Source organism: Agelaius phoeniceus, chromosome 13, assembly GCF_051311805.1.
Source record: "Agelaius phoeniceus isolate bAgePho1 chromosome 13, bAgePho1.hap1, whole genome shotgun sequence".
Classification (NCBI taxonomy): domain Eukaryota; kingdom Metazoa; phylum Chordata; class Aves; order Passeriformes; family Icteridae; genus Agelaius; species Agelaius phoeniceus.
Genome location: NC_135277.1, coordinates 6,437,125 through 6,458,637, shown reverse-complemented (window position 1 = coordinate 6,458,637; position 21,513 = coordinate 6,437,125).

Here is a 21,513-nt window from a genome sequence, read left to right as displayed (position 1 = left end):
GATACAGCTCACAGGGCTCTGACCCTCAGCGAAATCAGGGAAAAGGAGGTAACCAAAAAAAAGCAGTGACTCAAAAGTTTAGGGAACAAACAGCTCTGACTAATGCCAAAGCTCTTTGGAATGCAAGTTGTGCGAAGCTGAAGCAAAGCAAATGTAATTATGGGGGAGAAAATAAGGATTTCTGCTTCAGTGGGCCAGTGCAATGGTTTTCAGGCTTTCTCAGCCTGCACATCCTGAGTGTTCTCAAGGGGAGATGTAGATTCACTGTAACAATGTGGAGAGACTGCAGGTAGAGGAGAAAAGCTGTGGTCTGGCAGTGCCTTCCCTGCAGGGCTGCAGCAGTGGAGGCTCCTGGGGCAGCCTGCTGAGATGCTGCAGGGATGGGCTTTGTCCACAAGGTCTCCAGCCCAGCTAATCATGACAAGGTGTCACCAACACTGTCTCCTAAGTTCCTCCTTCTCCAGGAGGCAGAACCTTCTGCAGTTAAAATTTGGGCAATTAAAGGAGAATTCTCAGCACAGAGTGGTTTGGTGAACCTTCTCCCATATCTCTGTATGAGGAATTTAAGGCAGGGGACAACACAGGTATTTCTAAGTGCTTTGCTTATCACCTCAAAACAACCTGAGGCTACAAACTCTTGATGCTTTCCCTACATGGATGACTCAGATCAGAATTCTGATCCTGCTGTGAATTAACCAACTAAAATCAACATTGCAGCTGTCCTGCCCACAGCCTCCAGAACCCACAGAGCCCAGCCTGAGGCTTGTGATCCTCTTAAGCAGGGCTTTACCCCAGCCTTGGGAGCTCACTCCCACCACACCTGGACACAGCTGAGGTCCACCATGGATTTGGTGCTGATGTTTTCTCTCTGAGAACCACAAGTTTAGAATTCCCTGCAAAGTTTTTCCTTTGTTATAGAAAAAACAACAAAAAAAAAAGAGCTGCTCATTAAATACAAACAGAGCTGACAGCAAGGAAACCAAAGCCAGATCTCAAGTGGTTTCACTCCTTGCTTTTGTCACCCTGCAAAGCAAAGGGACACTCCAGGGAGGATGTGACTCCCAGGGCTGCAGCCTGTCCAGCACTGGAGAGCCATGGGCAGCACAGGAGCAGGATCCACTCCTGTCCTGGGGTTTCAGAAGAAGTTGGGAAGATTTCTCCAGAGGGAGCCCTTTCTTAGCCTTGAAATCGTCTGCTTCAGAATGGGAAAAGAATATTGTACTCAGCCCTTCAAAACACATCTTTGAATGATAAACTCAGCTCTTTCATCCTTTCTTATTTAGGATAAGAGCTTTGAAATCTTCCCAGGAACCCTGTTCCTTCCCTTAGACCCCTGAACAACAAACTGCTCTGAAGAAACCAGCCTTGTACTGAGCCCTTAGGCCTAGAAATATTTCAGAACAACTATTTACAGCCCTCTTCTGACCATATCCAAAGAGGCCACAGAGCTCTGAGCAGCCCTGGCTTGGCACAGCTGTGGGACCCTGCTCAGTTACTCTGTCCCTTTTGCATCCCAGCTGGAAGAGGACAGGAATTGTGTCACCTTTGTGCTGGTCTCTGGGACAGATCCTTTGCTCTGTGTGGGATGACCCCAACTTTAGGGGCTTGAGAGACCTTCTCAGGCAGATTTTCTGAGGTTTTGGGGTTGAGTGCCATTATTGTCCTGTGTCCTTGCTGACATTTATCTCTGGTATTGCAGAATGCCCTTTGTCCAGCTCAGTTACAGCAGCTTTTTCTTGTACATGTTACACATTTACTCCCAAATAACCAGTTTCCCTGTCTCCTCAGGGCAAGGTTCAGTATAAAACTTGTGGGAAGAAAATCTCCTTAAAGAGAAAAAAAAAAGATGTAACCCTGGGTGAAGGCCACATCAACCACAGAAGAGTTCAAGGCTGAAGTTAAGTGTATCCCTAAATCATGAACATGCTTATTGCAACCTTGCAGTTGGGGGTGAAATATTGCCTTGATAGGCTTTAGAGACAGGATCTCATAAAGAGGAAATCTAGATGGGAAAACTAAGCAGGGGAATGCTAAAATCCAGCCCAAAAAAATGCCCCAAATTCAAACCCAAACCCTTTTCTGCCCATTATCTCACATTAAACTCCCATTAGAGTAGGTTGTTTAAAGCCCCATGCAGCCCTCTCCCAGTACCACACTGCTCAGGGTGCAAAGGCAGAGGCCTCAGCCCAGATCTCTGCTGTGTGTGCAAGCCCCAGGCTCGTGGGGGTGGGTGGCAAGATCTCTGAATGAAAATTGGGGTGGTGGTGTGGCTCACTGGAGAGCTGACAGTTCCTTCTCACTTTAGGAGGAGGAGACTTTCTGAACTAGATCTCTGAAGTGTCTCACAGCACAGCAAAATCTGGGAGAATCACCTTCTGTCTCCTTTTCTCTCTTGGTTTTCTTTTTTCTCTTCAGGTATGACTTCCCCAAGCCCCCTCCCTTGCTTGATGCAGTTGGAATCTGGTGATATGATGCAAATGAAATGCTGATTTTTAAGCAAGATTATGTAAATTCAATATGTTCAGCCACTGTAGTCCTGGGAATTCCCTTATCAGCAACAGAATCATTGGGAATGAGTTCCCCAGTCTGTGAGATAATGGCAGGGATGAGTGAGGGCTGAGCTGATCACCTCAGCCAGGGCTTCCTCCTGCACAACAAGGAATGAGCACAAGGTGAAATGTTTGTCCCACAGAGAATTTCAGTGCAGGACCCTGCTCTCAATTGGCCTCTTGAATAAGTGCACAAGGCATTAAAGCCAGTGTGGAGGACAATCTCCATCTTTCTGTTTGCCATATAGGGATCCTGGTCTAGTTTGATGTCTGCCCTTGTGCTGACTGAGGAATAAAGCACTAAAATTTTCTGTCCTGAACTACTCAGTGGTCATAGCCCTAGTTATTAGTTCTTGTGTTCCCCTTTGACTCTGTAGCAAGAATGTGTTGTGTGACATTACATTTATGAGCAAAGTCCTTGGGTGGTGGCCTGATTAATTTGGTCTCAAAATGAGACATGGGGGATAATGCTGCCTGCTTATTTTATGTCCTTGCTACCTTCTTACTACCAATCTTTGCAAGCACAACTCACAAGTGACTACTTTGTTTTCCTCTGGGCATGATTTAGCTTTATTTATTGACATTGTTGTTATTACTATTCATAAAAGAAATTATCAAGGTAACCTGCCTGGTGGACTTCCAAGCATTTGGTAATGACTTCTGCAAATCATGAAGAAAAATGTACCTTCAAAACTGAAGACATAAGCAAAAGCAGGGCAAGGGGATGATGAGCTTTAAAGAATAGGTGTCCTTTCAAGCCAAAGATTAATTCCAGATTGAAATTATCAGACAGTAAATAACACACCTGAGTCTTCATCAATAAGAAGGAAATTTACCCTGTTGCAAATATACTAATCACTAGCCTAGCAACTCACATTATTAGCTGAGAATAATTATTCTCTCCAAGGAAAGTATAGACCTTCAAAGGAGATAACATCTTAAATCACAGCAAATTTTAATTTAAATTCAAAGTGTAGGAATGCACACAATACCCCATCTCTCTCTTATCCATCCAGGATGGTGTCATTACAGTGTTTTAAAGACAGCCCCAATCATTGGACTAAATACCTGCAGCCTAACACTTTGCAATTCCATTTTCTCCTTGTCAGACAGTGTAATTGATATTTGTACTGGAGGTAACAAAACAGAAAATGTGAAGGTGATGGTGACTGTGCCATTACTGTCTCTTAAACTGCCTGAGAGGTGTGGAGGGCTGGGTGACAGTGAGGAACTGGTGCCTTTGTCACTGGGCACAAAACCATTCCCCTGGCCCAAGGCTGCAGCCAGTCCTGCTTGGACTGGGATGGGTGTGGGGTCACCTGTCACAGCACCTTGTTTGGAAGCCAAGTCCTGCAAAGAACCACGTTCATTGATTTCAGCAGGACCCCAGCTTGCTGCAGGATAGGACTGGGGGTGGCAGAGTCAGCCCCTGGGAGGTGGCAGGAGATGGGGCTCTCCAGGGCATCTGCAGGGACAGATGGAGGGAGCTGAAATGTTCTCTGTTGACTTTGCTGCCTGGCTTTCATGATTCATGCAGTCTGGAGGACTGACAGCTCCCACATACAGTCACAGCCAGAGATGTGACCAATTCTGTTCCCCGTGTTCCCAGCAAAGGACAGGGTAATGGGATCTGTTTCATGGGCTTTTTGCTGAGAGTGACTTCACCAGGTGAATTACAGCCATTTTTCTGCCTGTGTGGGAGTTTGTTTTCTCCTCCAAATGCCTTGGGTTCAGTAAGAGCACTTCTTCTGTAGAACATAGCTCAGAAGTGTCAAACTATGATGAGGGCCAGGTAGTTGCAAAACTTTTCTCTGAAGAAGGCTCACAGACTCCTGTCTTCCCAGGTGCCACAGCAACCTTTTCCTTGGCCATCACAGCTCTGAGGCTATGTAAATGCACAGATCTTCTCCACTGATTTCTAATTCTTTTCATGTTTTGCTTTCAAGATTGTGCAACACAAAGCACAGCAGAGCTGATAGGTTGGGGAGATGTAAATGCCCTGCAGAAGTGACCCTGAGTCTGAAGCCTTTAAAAAGCAGGACCTTTGGGTTGAAATTGCTCATCAGGTAAACAAAACAAAAGAAATCACCATCCCAACACCCTTCAAATGTGAATAATTTCTGGAGAGTATCTTCCAGGGCGATAGATAATTGTATCTGTGCTGCCTCCAAAGCAGCTCAAATCAGCCCAGTGACATTTGTCACAAGTGGAGGCAGTTATTAATAGGCTGCATACTTATAAAACTTCTTTACAATGCAAATTGCTTCTTACTGCCTTTATCCCAGCTTTAGGGATGTTTTATCCATGTATTCCTGACTTCTGACTCCTGAGTCAAATCTAAATATCCTTAAAGGAAAGAGGAGTCCAAGCCCAGTTGACTCCAAAGGTTTGGACAGCACCAGGAGTTCTGGAGATGTGTCCAGGGGGGATGTAGGACACTGGCTCAGCAGGAATTAAAGACTGTGATGCCTTCCTTACAAGTAAAAAGCCTACCAGAATAAATCCCAGAATACAGCCAATTTACTTGCTCACTACTGGAGCTGCTTGTACCCATCCACTTGGCAACACTGATTGAATAAGAAGTTTAATTTATTTGGATTTCAGAGATGCTTTGGCAAACACAGAGTGGGGATCACCCTGTCTCCTTTCCAGCATTACATGAAATGTGTATTTTTAGCGCTTGAGCTCAGAACTAATTTTTCAGGAATTTCACAGCTTAAGCCTCTCATTTTGGAAAATAATCAGTGAAACATTAGGAAAGGCTGAAGGTAATGGGGATGGGGCCAGCTGTGAGCCCTTGCTGGTCTTATCCTCAGTGTCAGGAAGAAAAACAGGAGCAAGCAAATACAATGCAACCTCCAAGCAGAATATGTAAATATAAATCATCATATAATAGTAGCAGTGACCCAGGGGCAAGCAGCTGCTGGAGAGGAGAGGCTTTCAGACTCTCAGATGAGATTTAAAATCAAAGTCCTGAGCTCTTCTTGTCAATAACGGATTAATGAAATGAACAGACACAATGTGCATACTATGGGAAGATGTCAGAAAATTAAGTACTGAAATCCTGGCTGTATTTTTGTGTGACTGAGTTGCTCTAAGAACTGAATTCTTGCTTCTTTGAAAATGTGTCCCCATACTGAAAAAATACCCCATATTTATACAAAGATGAACTTCGACTTACTGCAATGTGTATATTATATAAACAGATTCCAGTAGCTCCTGGGGTCAGATATGATTTAGAAATGCAGATTACTGTTATTATTAATAATTATGACCATGACCAGCTGGGGTTTATAACTCAGGACATACTAGCCACAGCAGTCTATTACTAATGTATGTGTCCTGATCATTATCTTATAAAACAGCCAATCAAAGTGCTACACTGTGTATAGGAAATCATCCCCTCTGCACTGCTAAGTGAGCTAAACACATAGGTACCATTAGTCCTCCATTATATACTCTTCCAAGTACAATTAAGTGCAGACAGGGTCTAAAACTGGGGCCTGTTGTTTTTCCCCTGTGCATCATGTAGGTGGAGTTGGTTTATTACACCCATTTCAGTTTTTGTTTTTTAAAAAAAGAAAAAAAGCTAAATGGTCTCATTAAAACCTCATAGAGGAAATTTATTCATCCTACTGAAATATTTTTGGGCTCTTCCAAAACCAGTAATCAGCATCTGAAGACAGTCATCTGCCTTGCTAATGGACCACAGTTACATGTGTAATTGATTAATTAAGGAACGAAAATCACTGCTGAGACTAAGGGAGACATCCACAGCTTCAGCAGGCATCCAAGTGAAATAGCAGCTCCTCCTGGGCAAAGCAATGAGATTGTTTCAGGTATTTGTGCCCATTTTAAACCACTCTATCTTCTCTGTACAGGTTGTTGTTTGGTATCCCAGACTTTTCTGTGGGGGTAAGAAACAGGGAAAACAAGAAACGCTCCAGCCCTCCTTTTCCAGCTGGCAGGAGGAGCAGAGTGTGGTTGGGTTTGAGCATGTGTGTGTTTATCTGTGCAGTCACTCACTGGCTTTGTGTGCATGAGCAATCACGTACGTGGAAAAAGGCAATGGAGGGAACTCAAACAAACCAGCTCTTTGGCAAGCCCTGGGTGAGCAGGGTGGCGTCTGCTGCTCTTCACAAGCTGTGTTGTCATGATTTCCCTCCTGTGGAGGTTGTGCCTCCTGTCTCACCACTCATCTCACCAGTTTGGAGCTCCACCGATGCTTTGCAGCAAAGCTCTTCACAGGGTCCTGGCTGAGGAGAGGTTTCACACACGGGCAGAGCCAAATATAAACATCTCAGCAGATATTTAGAACAAGGGAAAGGGTGCAGAGTCACCTCTGCTGAGCTCATGGTGAGAGTACTGCTAGGCAGAGGAGCTGTGCTCCCCTGGAGCTCTTGCAAGGCATGAACCCCTTCAAGAGCAGGAAGAAGTGGGACCTGAGGGGTTCTGCCTGCAGACAGCACGGCTTGTGCTGAGGTCTTGCTTCTTCCAATGAACACCTGACCTGAGAGATTCCTTGCACTTTGAAAGAACTTCTGGATGCTTCTGGTGAGATCACTACCAGGGGCTGCATCTAAGAGAAAATAAAAGATAGGCTTGAATACTTCCCACCACTAAGTCTATTGTTTTTCTGTGGCTCTCATTGCCTTAGTTTGATCTTCACAGAGCTCCAGGCAGATCCAAAGATCAGGCAGATTTTATAGCGGGTTAAAAAGAACCAAAGTGTTGAAATTTGACAAAAAGCCCTAAACCTATTTTTAGATAAGCATCTTGAGCCCTCTAATAGCTGAACCTTTGGCAATTCAGCCAGGCAGCCCAACCAAAGCCAGTTTTTAATAGTCAGAGACTGAGCTGTTCAGCTTGCTCTCTTCATCTGCCCATTAGACACCTCCCATTAGGCATTGCCACTCCAGTTGTGCACTGGTCAACAAACTCTTGGGGAGCAGATGGCTCAGACAGATTTTCTGTAGAGCAGAGTCAGGCAGTTTCAGTGCCCCTGTGCTCTTGAGGACATGGGTGCTGTAGGTACAGCTTTGGACTCCTCGCTCCCTGGCATAAATATTCTCATCACCAGCCCACTGCACACCCTCCAGGGGGCTGTTTCTGCTGGTGCTGATGTGCACATGCCCTGTTTGTGTTAGTGATGAGTTCTCTCAGTTGGTCATGAAAAGTCAGGAACATAACTGAGACACTGAATGGTTTCCCCTCAAATCATTTTATTAGATGATGAATCTTCGAGTGCTGGGAATTGGAGGTAGGCAGCTGCAAGCAAACTTCCCTAAGTCACCTTCGGGTTTTGTAACATGTGAATTTAGTCTTTAGGCAGCTAAAATGAAGCATATGGAAATTTTCTGGCTTTTATGGCAGCTGGGAGTGATTGCTAACCTCAAAATTTTAAAAGCAGCATTTCTGTGCATTTATTCCTCAGAGTTTATGTCACATTTGGAGAACAAAATGAACCTTCTCCTCTCAGCTTCCTTGAACTTTTGCTTGTGAGTGACAAAGACCTGGAGCTGGGTACATTTCCTTAACTGCACCTTAAAGCATTTGCCTCTAACTGCTATAAACAGCTATAATGAACAGCCTTTTGGAGGTCACTTAGGCCTGCATTGCTATCCAGTGCCAAATAATGATTTGGCAGAGCACTACACAACTGGGCTGAATTTTAAGTATGGCATTAACTGTGTTTAACTCTGCTTGGTGTCAGTGAGGCTTACAATGAGTTTTAAATGTTTCACTGAACAAGGATGGATTTAAGCAGGTGCTTATCACAAAAAAGCATCACAAAAGCACCTGAGTGATTCAGGACCTAAGAGAGATGAATGGGGAGAGCTACAGAGCAGCTGGTGTCCCTGCCTTCCCAGCAGTGCAATTTCCATCCAGGGAGCAGGTGAAAATGGAAGGGAAAGAGAAAAACTATTCTAAATTAAACAAGGGAGAAAAATATGTGTTGGTTCCCTGTGGGTATGTTTAGAGTGATGTGTTGACTCTATCTGACAGACTCCTGGGTATGGACGTGTCCTTTCTTTGTGAGGGGCACTCTGTCTGATGGTTAGGAATGATGGCCAAATGGAAGGATCATCAGGACAAGTGCAATTTTATTCACAGTCCATAAAACAGCAGGAGAGAAGCTCCTGGTCTTCTCATTTATGTCAGCTTTGAGACCAAGCCAGGAAACCTGTTATTATGGAACAGCTTTGTATGCATGTGCATGTACATGGTGTGTCTGTGTATGCAAAACCTGTCATTGTCAGACACAATAATGGCATTTTACTGGACAGAAATGGAACTTTCCTTGTCTTTTTGGGTTTTGATTATGAGAGGAACTGGGAGACCTGCTGACCCCTCAGCTTCACTGACTTATGATTGAAGCTTATTTTATTGTAGAGTTTGTTTTCTTACACATTCAGATGATAACACGGTTCAGAAGGGAGAGCATGAGTGACATCCAGAATTCCTCAATTTTCTTAAGGTTTATGTTGTCTATTGTCTGATCTCTCTCAAACAATTTAATCTCCATCATGGATTTCTATTTTATTTATAAAATAGATATTTCTGTACCTATTTAAGAGGCCACATATAATCCCAGACTGGTTTGGGTTGGAGGGGACATTCTGTGATTATCTAGTCCAAACCTTCTGCCATAAGCAGGGACATCCAGCCTGACTTTGAACAATTCCAAAGGTCAGGCAGCCACAGCTTCTCTGAGCAACCTGTTCCCATGTTGCACATAGGGCAATTTTGTGGTTTTCCTGTGTCTCCAGGACTATAACAGTAGCTCTGTATTGAACTCTCACTTTGACCTTATCTAGATGGAAATGTATTTTGTACACACAGACACACACAACTCAGTTCATGTTTTCATCTCTTGGGAATATTTAGTCTTCTTATGAAACCCAACCCAACACAAAGAAATCAATTAATTCCGATGGTGAAGACAATGATACTGCAGAAGGAAAACAGATGAGCAGCGGATGTTTACTCTAATGGATGATGAAAAGCTAAAATGTTTTAAACACTGATTTATTACCACTGAGACCAAGAATGGGATTTAGAGAGAAGAAGAACTGCAGCTCCTCATTTTGCTGGCACCTCCATTTTCCAGGCTGGAAGCAAAGTTCTGTCCCAGCTGGATAACGGGGACAGTGCCTGTGAGGCACAGCAGGTATCCTGCAGGGTAGGGTGCCTGCTGAAAGCCAGGGGCCACACTCTACCCTGATCCAGGGAGAAGAAAGGTGGAAGAATATGCTCATGACTGGAGACTAAATCAAAAGAAAACAGAATGGAGGATAAGTAAATATTGAAGTGATAGCAGTGAACAGGACAGGCAGGGACATCTGCAGTCCTGATTTGCAGAGGGTAATGATGGCAAGCTCTCAGTTCCTCCTCATGCAATTCAGATCTGCTAGGATTAAAGCAGTCTGTAGTATCCTTGGAGCTGTTCCAGCTGTCAGAGACCAGCCTGGTAGCATCTCACATGTGTTTGATCCAATGTGGAATTGTCTGAGTTTCAGGAAAAAGGGAGGGCGAATCCTAGGCTGAACTTGAGGGAAGAGTTTGGTGTTAGCATAGATGCAGCTGCTGCAGCTTCCCCTGGTAAACTGCACTTTTAGGAGCCTGTCTCCTTCCTCCTCCTCTGCAGTGGTAAATGCAGAGGCTTTCTGGCATCACTCTGTCTCCTGCACAGGGTTATAAAAGTGCATTTAAGCACTGAACCATTTTACAGCCCTGACCACCCCAGCTACAATGAAATAGATTAACAATGCTCCTTGTGGATCCCTTCCAATGCAGGACATTCTATTTTTCTTCCAACCTCATTTAGGCTCCAAAAAGAACAGAGAACAGTCTGCTTTGTGGCCCTGACTCTGCTCAGTGGATTTAAGGGAGAGATTGACACAAACTTGAGCTTCACAAAGGAACCTGACAGAAGAAGCAGGGACACAGATGACAAAGTTGATGGCTCCAATCACCATTTGATTCTTTATTTGCTGCTGCAAGAGAAATTATGCTACAAAATGCTCACATGTCATGAAATGCATTATTAAATTTCAGTTGTCAGCTTAAAGCCTGATGCTGGTGTTGCTGCCTTCAAACCTGTTGCTTCTTCTTCCCTTTCTTTAATTGCTCCACAGTCAGCTGGTCTGGAGCATCCAGCTTAGATCATCAGGGACCACAGTCACTGCTGCTGCACCAAAATCAGCTAAATTTGGCTGGTTTAACTCACTGGAGGCTCAGGTCACCTCTCCCATTTGTCCCAAATCAGACAGGGTTTCTGTATGCATTCTGAATCAACATCTGCCCTCTGAAGTGCACTCAGTGCCTGCAAACTGAGCTCCTGAAGAGGTACATTCATCTGACAAACATAATATTTAGTGTCTGCTAAGACAGAGGCTCACTAGAACAGAGCATCCACTTAAGCAGAGAAAATATAAGAGATTGTGTTCAATGTACTGTATACAGGAGTCCCTTTTTCAGCATATACCCTATTAAATTAACTGGAAATGAGTGTTCATCAGTCTCTAAGGGAAAGAGCCTGAAGCCTTTTCTTTTCTCTTCACATCAGACATTCATTAGGCCTTTGATCTTACTGCTCATGACTATGTTGGCTTAGAGAAAAGGTCAGGAAACAGCTCTGCAAACACAAGTAGGTTTTCCAAGGGCTAAATCCCTTAGTTCATAGGTGGGAATTTTTCAATAACATAATGGGCAAATGCAGCAGGTCAGTAGTGTTCTTTTTATTCAGTCAGGGTGTTGAGATTGTATGGAGATTACAAGTTCCCCATTGCTTCTCTCCAGAAGCAGGATGAATTCAGAGTCAGGATAAAGTTACATCAGTTTTGCATGCTCAAAACCTTCAGGTCTTTCTGCTTACTCTAGGCATCCTCTTCAAGAAAATTCATGCTGATGACTGTCAAATAATCTTCCAGGTTCTGGCAAAGAGTTAACTATTTGGGGAAAATAGCTGGCCTCAGCTATTCTTCTGAATGCTTCTTGTTACTTCTGGTGGAGAATGAATATATCCTGTGCTTTGGTAAGGAGGTTAGAGATACATCTAAAATCATTTGCTCTCACTCAATCTGCTTAAATGCATGGAGATAAAGCACAGGTTTGTTTTTGTTTGAGTGTCTCATTTAGTGATTCTTGTTGTATAATAATAACTACAGGGAACAAACCAGATGGTTTTTGTCATAAAATTCTGCTCCGAGACAGATGAATCAGGTGAATCTCACACAATTCCTTTCTCAATTGGATGGCAGAGTCCCTCTGTAGAAAGCAGCCCAACTCTTCCACTTTTGTTCTCTGATTTTATTTCTAAAATACACTAAAACAAACTCCTGAACTCAGGCTCTGGAGGGAAGTTTAAAGCCTCACTTGCAATCTGCCCATCCCCACTTGGGGAGGGAGGGCCATGGTGCAGCTCCCTGACAGATGACATCTCCTGCAGTTATGACTCCATAAAGGGGCCCTTCTCGTGCTTTGTGAGGCTTTTCCAAGTGATAAATGGTGTTTTCCTGTCTCTCCATATCCATCAAAACCTCTTCATGAATTTGATTGCACTCTGAAAGTGCACCCTTGCCATAGAAATGAATTAATATCAAGGGGGAAAGTCAGTTTTCTGCTAATTCACATAATTTTTTTTCATTTGTCACATTACCTCCTCAGCTTTAAAATCCCTAATGCTCTGAGTACAATCCTGGTGGTGCAGCAGAAGGTTGTTGAAGGTTGACTCTTGAGCTGAAGGTTTGCTGTAAAGACCTTGAAATGCTGGAAGCCTTGGCTGGAGATGCAAATCCTCTGGTAAATGCATATTTGCATGAGCTTTTGCAATGGCTTTTTTATCTCACTAATTTCTTGCATGCAGAAATCTGACCAAATGTTTGCAGAAATCAAATCCAAAGGAATGCAAGCACCAAAATAAACACTTCTTCCAAGGGAAGGGAGCAGAATTTCCCAGACCCCATCCAGGAGCAATGTGTAAAATCATCTGTAACAGCCCAGGTTTCTGCTGCTTCTTCATAGTTGATGTACTCAGAACAACATCCAGATTCTGAGTCACTGCAGGCCACCTCATTGCAGGGCCCTACTGCTTTTAGGGAAAACTGAAAGTAGAGATACTTGGTCCCCTTATCAGATGCCTCCTTACTAAACAGCCCTGTCTTGCTTAACTGCTGTAAATTATACTTCTGTCACATTGACTAATGGGCATTATGGCTGCTATTTTCTTTTTTAAACTAGAGCCAAACTGAAGTCTCCATGGATGAATAAATGAATTAATTTATTTTATTGCAGTACTCAGTCCTCAATAAAATGTCAGAGGTAAAGTGGGGTTATTTTTTTTTATGTTCTTGGATAGGAATATTCTGAGCACATGCTGTACACACGCTTCCTGGGGAAATTAATTATTGTTATTTTATTATTAGAACCCTTGAACACTTGTATGGAGTTTTACATCTTCAAAGCACTTTGCAAACATTTAGCTAATTAATTAAAGTGCATTTCATGCAAATCCATTTCCATCTGGGTTTACAATCAGCCCCTCCTTTATGGGGAAATTATGTCACACATAAACCGAGCGGAGCCGAGGCGGCCGTGGCTGTGAGCAGGAGCAGTGGAGCTGGGCAGCACAGCTGCAGGGCCCCTCACTGCTCCAGACAGCCCCTGCTACCCAGAGCCCTGCACTCACAGCACCACACACACCCACCCTTAGCAGGATTTAGAAGCAGCCCAGTGGCCTCATTTCAGAGCAGAGCTTTGGGAGTGTTGACGGCTGCCTGTTGTTCGCAGCACTCCTCGGTCCTGTTCTCGTCGTGGGCTTGACAGGAGTTATTTCAGCCTTACCCCCAGCCAGAGTGATGGCAGTGACATCCTCTAAACGTCTCTGTCCTGCAGAGGAGGATCACATTCGTCACAGAGGCTTTTTTACCCCTGCTGGAGTTCAATGAGGCTTGAAAGACAGTGAGTGCGAGTGACTAAATGGGAACATTGCTTTTGACAGTGTGGAAGCTGTGGCTTCTTGGTCAGCCTTCTCCAGCCCCTGTGACAGGGCTGGCTCTGCCTGCCAGCCCAGCTGCCTCCCACATGGAGCTCTTAAAGGTAGAGATGTGCTCAGCCACTTGGATCAGGAGGAAAGAGTCCTTGATGCACTCACAGATGCCTTTGCTGCCTCACAAAGGATCGGTCTTGGTGCCTCCAGAAGATATTTTGAAATTATCTGCAGCATTTACTCAATGACCAGCACAATCACCAGAAGTACTAGGCACAGTTCAGCAGAGGTAAATAGGGACCTAAAATTGAGGAGCTCCTGCTGTCTCAAGTAGATGAGGCCACAGCCACCACCCAACCCTTGGCTAAGGGCAGCCAGCTGCCCAAAATAAACATGTAGAATGTATATATGCACATTACATATACATACACAGTGGTTCATGTGAAAAATAAGAGGTGTGATCAATCATCCCATCAAGAATGGTGAAAAACTTCTGTGAGAATCAAAAGGGGAGAACCACATCTGTCAGAACTCAGAAATTTCAAAATATATTAGAAGCAAAAAGAAGATTTACAATACATATGGTTTTGTGTGTGGTTCTGGGGAAAATACTTTAAAATAAATGTCAAAATACTAAAAAAAATCAATTTGAATGCAAGACAAAAACATTTAAGCAGGAAGAATGCTTAAGTAGCATTCTTATAATAATAATTAGTGTCATGGTTGTCCCATCTTCCATGTTCTTTAAAAAAACCCCAGTATGTTCTATCAGAAGTTTCACATAAGCTGAATACTTCGTATGCCCAGTTCAGCTTAAGTGGATGAAGCTTAGAGAAGTTTGAAATGAGAAATTTGATGAGAATATTAAATGTTTTATCTTTGCACTCTGTAAATAGCAGAGTGAAGGACACCTTCACTACAAACTGGTATAAAAGCTGCCTTAGAGATCAGCACTGATGGGAGGACTCTCAGCTGACAGCACAACAGAGCTGCTGCCCCAAAGCAGCAGCCTCTGGGGCTTTGCCAGGCTCCTGCTGCATCACGGGACAGTGGATATAAAACTGCAGAGATGGGAAATTCCAGGGAAAGAGCAGAATTGGGAAGGGATGTCCTAGAGGAGTCAAGGAAGAGAAGAAAAGGAATGTAGCTTGTAGCAGTGACCGGGTAAAGATGACCCAGAGGAAGAGGAAAAGACTTCACCAAACATTTTTTTTTTCCTATTCTGTATGAAGCTAAGATTTTCACACTTTGGTCAGTATTTTCCAGCTGAAAATTAAAATGTTCTCCTTTAGGACTCCAACTATTTTTTATAATATGCCCAGACTTTAAGGAAAACAGATATGTCTTTGACATTTTTCCCTCCAGTGAAAATGAATGTTCTCTTAAAAATGGGCTTTAATGAAAAGTGTTGATTGCTGTAAGAATCTGCACAGTCACAGTACCATAAGAAGCATAGTGAATATAATACTTTGGAGCTATTCCTCTTCTCTGCCTGTGGCACTGCTATTGGACTGTGTGGTCATACACAGCACAGCTGTGGCCCAAGTCCATGAAAATCCTGATCTTTCACTTAAGCAAGAGCAGAAAACATTATTGACCCCTGGTGCAGTCAAGAGAGCTGTGTTTTCCTTTACAACCTGTTAAAGATGAATAAGGACTAAGAGGAGAAAAGCAGGGCTAACCAGATCTCAGAACAAGCAGAAGCTCATGGCTGTGTTTGCTTTCTGAATTCCAACACAGAAATTGCAGCATTAAATTCTAATGCACATTTTTCTCCAAGGGAGGAAGGATCAGGTGAAAGTTAGCTCTGAATAGGCATTTTCTGCATCATGGCTGCATTCCAAAGGGAAGCCTCCCCCTCCTTCTAATGATGCCCTTTGGCTCTTTATGCTGTATCTATCTTGGTTTTCCACTTTGATGATCATTTCTAAATTGTTGCTTATTATCATAATATTGGTTCTTTGCAGAATGCTTCAAGCAAAATGTTTTAAAATACAATGCATAAATACTGTTGTAACTACTACTGATAATCTCTACCATGCCTGCAAGAGCTTTCCCAGGCTGGGAAGGGAGGAAATCCCAAAGTTCCTGCAGAGGGTTGAATTCAGAGTTTCTTTGTTTGAGTATTTTTGAGTGCAGGAAAGACCAAATTTTTGTCTTCATAGGACAAAACAGAATTCTTCATACTGAGACATGAACTGGCTCCAAGGGCCACCCAGAGCCATGGCCTTGGCTCCTGGAGAGCAACAACTGTTCCAAGGTAGGTGACAGCCCTGGAAGTTAAAGCAGCCTATAGACAATCCCCAGTTTGGCTGGGGTCTCTGTCAACACACCGAGAGCTTTTTATCTTCAATCCATTCCCTCTCCACCCCAGTGACAAGTGAGAACCTGCCCCTGCTAGGTGAACATCTCTGTGGCATCACACTACCATGCACTGACCATTGTCCTCAGGGTCCTGCTGTGTGCAAATCATGGCCCAGGCTGAGTTTCTTTTCCCTCAAGGAGAGAAGGGCTCCCCCTGCTACCAAAGCAGCCAGCAGGATTAGTCATGAAAGAAATTCCCCAGCAATATAGTTCATACTTGGCTGCTGGGGTTTCAAAGTCTGGCCCCCAGTGAGTCCCTTTCCAAAGCAAAGGAGGCAGAGTTAGCATGGATTATCTCTTGGCAAACACTGGCTTAAGCTACAGGAATCTAAAGGGAAGTTATTTAAGAAATTATTTTCTTTTCCCTTTATGCCTTGCTGCTTTCTTGCCTTCCTGAGACTCAATTTCAGTAGCTGAGCTTCAATTTTCAGCTCTGTGTCACCTCTCTGAACTAAAGATTGAATTTAGTGCAATCAAATCACTGAAGATATTGACCCATCAAATTCAGATCTAGCTCTACTTTCATGCTTCACACTGCTCATGTGTTTTGGGAGGGCTTGATAGTCAAAATGCCTGGTGAATTTTCAGATTGTCAGAGTGCAGTCCAAGAGGCTTCTTGCTCCTTCCCCCTCCTTTTCCTGCTTTTCAAATCAGTGTCCAGCTAAGGAATTTCTTATGCATGTTGTTCCATGGCCGAATGATCCTAAGGAAGAGGCCCTTTTTTCCCAACAGCATCATATCTTCCTAATCTGATGGAACCAGCTTGCTCACCTGGAAGGATGAGCTCTGGAGTCTTGAGGTTGCAGCAAGTTTGGAGGGACAAATCTAAGCAGGCCATCAACATGATCTGCTTTGTCCCCATCCCCTTGGTCTCTGCTTTGTTATTGAATATTATTGAATATTATTGAATATTATCGAATATTATTGAATATTATTGAATATTATTGACTGCTGAGTTGAGCAGTGCATGTACCTTGCTCACATTTGTCCCCTCTCTAAACTGCTGGGAGAGGCAGCAAACAAAGACTCCAGTGGCCCACACTCTGCTTTTATGTAATGAACAGACAACACGTGGAACAGTCTTCAGAGACTGATGCCATGGCTGGCTGGGATCAGCTATACAGATGCACCTTTCAAGGCATCCTTTGAAAAAGGGGCTTCATAAATCATTCAGTCATCACCACCTTGAGAGTGCTCACACCCCCTGACCACAGGGCAGGAGCACAGCAGCCCAGGGGATGCAGAATGTCTTGATTCAGGGGGTTATTTTCTTTTCTTTAGACTGCCAACATCCTGTAACATTTCAACAGCCAAAGAACTATTTGTTCTTGGGCACCATTTTCTGAACAGGGAATCTGTCAAGTACATTTGCATGATTTAATTTCAGAGGCTCTGTTTGTTTAGGCCCTGATCCTCTCCAGGTTTTGAAAAGCCAGTTTTTCCCTGCATTTGGTAAAGGCTGATTTCTTCCATCCCTCAAAAAAACCCTATGAAGCTTAAAATGAGCCTTCCTTTTCAATCCAAACCAAACAAACAAAGTTTGTGTCCTTCCACACTCAGCTGCCTCCCGTGTTCTTGGAAGCAGGTTTGTTGGTTTGCTCACACTCCCGGCCTGGCTGCCTCTCCTCCTCTGGCACACACCAAGTGTGGGCACAGGGTCCTGGCAGGACTTCTTGGGGAGAGATGTGGGGGAAAAACCCACATGAATTCAAGAAACCTCTTTCCTGCCATTTTGTGTCTGGTAATTTGGATTATCCCAGTTTTAATCGTCTGGATTGGAGCTGAATATGAGCTGGCAGTGTGGCCAGGAGGCCAAAAAGGCTGACAGCATCCTGGCTTGTGTGAGCAGCAGTGTGGCCAGCAGGACAAGAGCAGTGATTGTCCCTCTGTACTTGGCATTGGTGAGGCTGCACCTCAAATCCTGGGGTTGGTTCTGGGCCCTGCACTACAAGAAGGACATTGAGGGCCTGGAGAGTCTCCAGAGAAAATGGAGCTGCTGAAGGAACTGGAGCATGAGTCTGATAAGGAGCAGCTGAGGGAATTGGGGGGGTTCAGCCTGGAGAAAAGGAGGCTCTGGAGTGACCTTTTTGGTGTCACAACTCCCAGAATGGAGGGTGTAGACATGTGGGGATCCTCACACCAAACAAGGGACAGGACAAGGAGAAATAGCTTCATGTTGTGCCAGGAGAGGTTTAGATTGGATATGAGGAAAAATTTCTTCACCAAAGGTTGTGAAGCACTGGAACAGGGTGCCCAGAGCCATGGTGAAGTCACCAACCCTGCAGGTATTGAGAAGTGGAGATGTGGCACTCGAGGACATGGGTTGGTGGTGGGCTTGGCACTGTTGGGATGTTAATGGTAGCTCTGTCTAATGTTGGCTCTCTAGTGTCTCATAAGGAATGTGAGTTCATTCCTAGTATCAGCCTGAACATAAACACAGACACTTTTCTACCTGCTGGGCTATTTCCTTCTGGGAACTTAAAATCTTTCAGATTATTCAGGTATCTCATTCAAATCAGCCAGTGGACATCATGATTTTTACAGAGGCAGAGACAGACAGCATGCACAGTGTGGATCACATCAAACTCATTTTCCCAGGTACACTGTCAGCACAATAATCCAGCAGTCACTGCCTTTTTCCACCCCAGCTGTGGTGAGGAAGGCCTGTGCTTAAACCACCTCACTTCTGTCCATCCACATCTAGATCCACCAACCCATTGTGGTCCTAAAGGATGAGAACCCCTGGCTCCTTTTTCCTTTGGTCTGTGTTTCTAATTCATTCTTGGAACAGCAGCAAATCCCACCCCCCTCAGCCCCCTGGATCCCAGAGGAGCAGAATGCTGTTAATTAATTCTAATGAACATCAGGCAGCCACTCTCTCTCTACATTGGGACAGGGGTTACTTTTATCTTCATCATTTGCCTTCCTTGATCTGATTTTCCCCCAGCCAAATTAAATCTCTGTCTTCTGTTTCAATTGATTTTTCTTTTCCTGCTCTCTCTTTAACTGAAGTAAGTTTACATAAATGTAAAAGTAACAAGACAAAGTCTTGGAACAGACATGTCAGCTATTTAATATGGCACAGGCTGTTGTAAAGCAATAGTAATGCAGTTTAATTTGTATTTTCATAACTCATTCAGTTTCCCCTCCCCTCTCCCCCCTAACTCTGAAAGCTAAATTATATTTAAATGTCATGAGGTGCTGGGAGATTGGCTGAAGCTGCCTGACCCATTGGACCATTCATTTGATGCAAGAGCCATGAAAGACTCAGACTTATGTCACAGAAGCAATATTTCTTATATTAGCTATTTATGGATTTACACATATTTTCATTTTTCATCAGTAAATAAAATAAATAACAGGCACCAAAACGCTGGCAGCATGACAGGGACCTTTATGAGATGCAGAACAAGGACAAAATTAAAAGCAGAGAGACAGTAAATAATTCTGTGGACCTGATTTGTGACACGTGCATGGGTAATTGCTGCACCCTGTGTTTTAAAGTCATCATTATATCTGTGTGGGGTCAGAGAAGTTGGTGTTCTCCAGAGAGAAGGAGGCTTTTTCTGTAACATGAGACCACCCTTGCATGGGAATCTGGCATGGGCAACAACCTGGGGATAAGACAGGAAATAGCTGGAGAACTAATGGGCACCCCTGGTAATGAAAGCTATTTCTTGGAAATAGTAAATCTAATAAACTTGGAAAGACTTGGCCTCACATAGGCAAATGTGATGGCTGCCAACAGCAAACAGGCTTAATTATTTGAAGGAAAAAAATCAAAACCCACGATATTTCAGGGGTTATGGATAATGAGGGGCAATATTTGTATCTATTTGGACAAAAACATAATGCAGAAAGCCTTCTGGATTGTAGGCAAAATTGAAAAGTATTTACTCTCTCTGTTGGGTATTACTTGGAGATGGCCAAGGAGAACCCTGACTTGGGAGACTCCTTGTAGGGTACAGTGGCCCCAGGGATGTGGCCCTGTTTGCCTGGGAAGCTGTGATGGAGGGTGACAACTTGCACTTCTTTTCCCTGGATGATCTGACTGATCTCCTGGCTTTCTGACTGCCCTTGCCCTCCCAGTTTTAATTGGATAAGAAGGTTCCCATCAAGAAGCAAGCTTAAGCTTTCACTACATCCAGCCTAACTCCATGGTCTTAAATCACTGCAGCTTCTGGCATTGACTTGTGGGACTTGGGCCTAAAGCCAGGACAGATGTGTACACACAAACAAATACATCTATTTAAACCATATAACATTTGCTGCCATGGTAGCAGCAGGGTGTCTGTGTGCTGCTGCTGCCTTGGTAACAGGGTCTGTGTTTGTCTGCCCCTGTAGCCTGAGCTGCCATGGGATGGGGTGTGGGATACATTTAAAGGAAATAGAAGTCTTGATAGGTTTTCTTATTCCTGTGCTTTTAAAAAACCTGTCTGCCAAATCATGATCCCTTTTACACACCTCCTTACAGCCCCTACGTGCAGTCCTGCTCTTTGTTATAACTAAGGAAGATTTAAGAGTCTCCAGAGTATTTTTATTTCCCTGTTCTTGTCCTCAAAGACCCACATATACTAGACAAAGGTTGGATAAAATTTAGGGGGAAAATAATAGCATTACAACACAATGAAATCTGGACATCAGTGAAAACTGCTCTATTTGGTGAATTACTTTTTTGTCTGAAGAATGAGTGCAACAGAGCACCATCAATAACACACCAGGGAGAAGGAAAGTTGTGTGAAGTCAAACACATCTACCTTGGTAAAAATCATGGTCTAGTCCATTCTCCATAGCAACCACTAATAATTGGGGATTTCTGAATCCTCAATTTTCTAATATAATGGTTAACAACACAAAGCATTGATATCTAACTGTTGCTGTAAGATTAATAAATTTGTTGGGTGCCTGCAGAACAGAAATAAGTCAGCCTGCTCAAACTCATAGCCAGAATTTAAGGGAGTCATTACCACATTGGCCCTCTACTGAAAGCTGTCTTGAATAATTAGATTTATGTGTAGCCATAAGTTATCTTCAAATTAATAGTTCTGCAGATTTCAGGACAAACATCCCAAATCCTAGGCAATAAACATCAATCCATTATAAAGAAGGAATGTAGGACCACTGTAACTGTGTGAGGGTCATGAGAACACTGCTTAGATCAGAAGAAATCAAAGCTATTACTTCCATCTCATGCAATCATGCCCATGAACTGAGAGATCCTTGAAATTCCCCTCCTACATTTTTCTTGCATTGGTTTAACAAATCATTCTCACTGGTTTTATTAAACTGGAAGTGTAAATCCTGGCCTGACTGCCATTGCACCCCAGTCAGTAGGAAATTTTATTTATCTGTTGTGAAATTAATGCTTGAAAGGACACAATAAACCACAAAGAAGAGCAGGAGAAAGAACAGGGAAGGAAAAAAACCCCAAAACCCCAAGAGTGAGGGTTGCATTAGGCTGTGTTTGATTGCAAATACCTCTCTGATGGCTGTGCTCTGCATATTGTTCTTCAAGAGCTGGTGCAATCAAAATGTGGGCACTCTTCCTTTGGAATGGGGATGAAGTCTTCTGCAGGGCTGTCTTCAGCTGCATATGAAATGGATTTTTTC